The sequence below is a fragment of the Balaenoptera acutorostrata genome, chromosome 12 (assembly GCF_949987535.1).
Source record: "Balaenoptera acutorostrata chromosome 12, mBalAcu1.1, whole genome shotgun sequence".
Lineage (NCBI taxonomy): Eukaryota > Metazoa > Chordata > Mammalia > Artiodactyla > Balaenopteridae > Balaenoptera > Balaenoptera acutorostrata.
This window is the reverse complement of record NC_080075.1, coordinates 66,767,328-66,770,952: the sequence shown is the minus strand read 5'-3', so window position 1 is coordinate 66,770,952 and position 3,625 is coordinate 66,767,328. Positions and strand designations below refer to the sequence as shown.

The 3,625-nt window shown below is 38.0% G+C and overlaps 1 pseudogene; it reads right to left on the bottom strand.

Moving 5' to 3' along the window:
- Nucleotides 1-1,546: 1,546 nt before the first annotated feature.
- LOC103013683 (GTP-binding nuclear protein Ran-like) lies at nt 1,547-2,200 on the bottom strand (annotated as a pseudogene).
- Between the last annotated feature and the right edge of the window lie 1,425 nt (nt 2,201-3,625).

The following is a 3,625-nucleotide window of genomic DNA, read 5'->3' as shown; positions in this document are numbered from 1 at the left end:
GTCTCTTTTTTGGAGGGAAGGACTGAGCTACAAATTCAACAGGCTTTACATAATACCAATTTATCATTATTTCACTTAGTCAAAAGGTGCTATAGACTTAATGTTTTTGTCCCCCCAAATACATTTGTTGAAACCTAATCCCTAGTGTGATGCACTTGGAAGTGAGGCTTTGGGGAGGTGATTAGGTCATGAGGATAGAGCCCTCATGAATGGAATTCGTGCCCTTATAAAAGAGACCCCCATCAACCATGTGAGGACATAGTGAGAAGATGGTTGTCTATGAACCAAGAAGTGGGCTCCCATTAGACACCAAAACTGCTGCCACCCTGATCTTCTTCCCAGTTTCTCAGAGCTATGAGAAATGTCTGTTGTTTAGGCCACCTAGGCTATGGTATTTTATGTTTTGTTATAGCAGCTCAAATAGACCCAAGGCCATTCTAGAATATGTTCTTGGAATTCATCAAAAGGCCCTGACTTCTTTGTAATTAAAGGGTTTGCTTGAACTAGGAGTCTCTCTTCCACTCTCTGCTACTACCTTAAAAACGTATTTCAGGATAAAATGGCACTGTTTACCCATAAAAATTCATAAAACACAATAGGTTTTCTATATTTTTGCTACTGTAAAATTCACATTAACTTTCCTTTTACTGGAACTCAATGCAAACCAAATATTCTTGGTTTATTGGGAGGGAGAGAATTTATCTGGAGGTTGTGGGCATTCCCTCACAATTACTGATGGGGGGCAGCAGAGGGCTTTCCAAGTGAGCATGGCTGAGGCCAGATGAGAAAAGCTTTCCTTGGGTGTGTTGGGAGTGGGAATAGAGAGAAGGGTGAGCAGTGGTGGAAAGGGTTATCAGAAATCATGAAAGGCAGGAGAAAAAGGAATCAAGTCATGGGTGTAGCTAGGCCAGGTAGGAGAGAGTCAGAGACACTGCCAATTAGAGTTGAAGATAACAACCAGTTAAATAGACAAAACCCCATCTGCAGGGCTTTCTGTCTAGTCCTATCCAGCTTCAAGCTATGAAGAACTATAATTACAGATTTTAAAAATCTTAGGTGGTACCAGTCACAATCTTATATACTTTATATTTGATATTATATTTGTTGATTATTTTTATTACATTTATTTGTTATATTTGTTACATTTATATTTATTATTTAATTCTCATGAAAATCTCATAAATTCTTTTTTTTATTTGAAATACAACTTTATTCTGATTCTAAATGAAAAGGAATGGGAATGACAGTAAAAAACAAGATTCTACCACTGAATACAGTGATGTGACTGTAACAGTCTATATTTGAAACTCAAGGAGGAAACAACTGTGTTGCCAAACAGCTAAATATGCAGGTCCAAAAAATGAAGGTTTTTTTTTTTAACTGCCGCATTCACTCTGAAGCCCATTCATCTCCTTTAGCATCCCAAAGATTAAGCACATGTTCTGCTTAGCTATATAATAAAGTGGCAAACACGCTGCACCACTGACATCACAGGACAGTTGCCTATAAGACTAGACTTCTGACTCTGGGCTCCAGCTTCACTTTCTCACATGTCATCATCTTCATCTGGGAGAGCAGTTGTTTGAGCAGCCTCTAGATCATGCTTATACCGCACTGCCAAGGCTGGGTCCATGACCACCTCTGGCGGGGTGAGAGCAGGCATGGCGATGAACTCCAAGTTAGGGTCTCTGATCAGTTTTATAGCAAGCCAGAGGAAGGGCTTTTCAAAGTTGTAGTTACTTTTGGCAGAAAGGCCATAGTACTGAAGATTCTTCTTTCGGTGGAAGACAGTTGACTTTGCCTTAACCTTTCTGTCCTTAATATCCACTTTGTTGCCATACAACATGATGGGGGTGTTTTCACACACTCGTACCAGATCTCTATGCTAGTTAGGCACATTCTTGTAAGTAACTCTCGATGTTACATCAGACATTATAATGGCACAGTGAGCTTGGATATAATAGCCATCTCTCAGTCCACCAAATTTCTTCTGACCAGCTGTATCCCATACATTGAACTTAATAGGTCCTTTGTTGGTATGGAACACAGGGGGATGGACCTCAACACTCAAGGTAGCTATATACTTCTCAGATTCACTAGTCAGATGACGTTTCACAAATGTATCAGTAGTTTTTCCAGTACCACCATCACCAACCAATACAAGTTTGAACTGAACTTGGGGTTCTTCTTGGGCAGCCATCGTGATGTTACTTCCAGAAGCAACTCTGTGCCCTCTGACTGAGCTCATAAATTCTTACAAAAATCCTATGGTGGGGATTATCCACATATTACAAAAAAAGAAACTAAGCAAGTGCAGAAAATTTGGGGTTAGATCTTAAGGCTAATCTAATCTCAGATCATAGGCTTTCTCCCTTAAATTCTCAACAAAGTGACAGTTTTCTTCCAGTAAAAGATTATTTCTGCACGCAGGAAATTTGAAGAAAATCAATGCAGCGGTATTTTAAAAGTTCCAAGTTCCCTTTATAAATCTATTTTTTGTCTAATCAATATTCTTTATTTTTTAATTTTTTTTAACATCTTTATAAGCAATATTCCTTAGAATGCACTTATTGGAATGAAAATCTTTCCTTGGAGATTTGTAGTTCTTTGGGATACCATTCAAATAATTAAATTATCAAATTATCTGAGGGTAATAAGAGAATAGCAGGTATTAGACTAGGGAGTCCCTCAGTTGCAGAGGTGTATGTGACCTTGAGGCCTTCAGTTACTTACAGAATTGCCACTTCCTCTTTGAAGCTGTTATATTACCACATAAGCTTGATTTATGCTAAATTTAGATAAAAAAATGAAGCAGCCATTATATGTGCTCAGATTATTATGAGGCTGCAATAATTTATATACATTGGTTGGTATTTAAAAATTCTAACATGATTTAGAAATTCATATTTAGAAGTTTGTTTTCCAGCATAATTCTAGAGGAGGGGCCAGAACTGTGGCCAGAAATCTCTCATGATTTGATTAAAATAGTGAAATCAGCAAAATTCTACAAGAGCAAACGAAAAAGGTGATCGTAGCATTGGTATAACAGAATGCCCTTCAGGATGCTCTACCTCATCTCAAAATAGCCTGCAAAAAACTGAAAAATACATAAATAAAAGGATATATAGGGCAACCAATAACAGGATATTGTTTTCTCTTATATTGCATAGATGTGTCCATTTTATGTGTATATTGTAGAACTATGGCTGGGCTAGTAGGCATAGTTACATACCTATGAAATTAAGGCTATGTAAAATTATTGGATAGAATATTTAAACTTTGAGATTCTAAGATGGTCTTCATGACTCCTGCTTGCTGATATTCATGCCTTTGTCCATTCCCCTGCTCTGAGTATGGATGGACTTGTGACTTGCTGCTAACCAATAGGATATGGCACAAGGAATGGACTATGACTTGCATGATTATGCTACATTATGTAAGAATCTGTTGTGCTAGAGAATTTCCTTATTAACTTGATGAAATAAGTAGCCGTATTGGGAATGTCCATGTGGCAAGGGACTTAGGTAAGCTTCCCTCCAAAGGCTATCACGGAGCTTGACCTCAGTGCTACAGTTGCAGGAAAATAAATTCTGCCAACAACCTGAGTGAGTCTGGAAGTGGATTC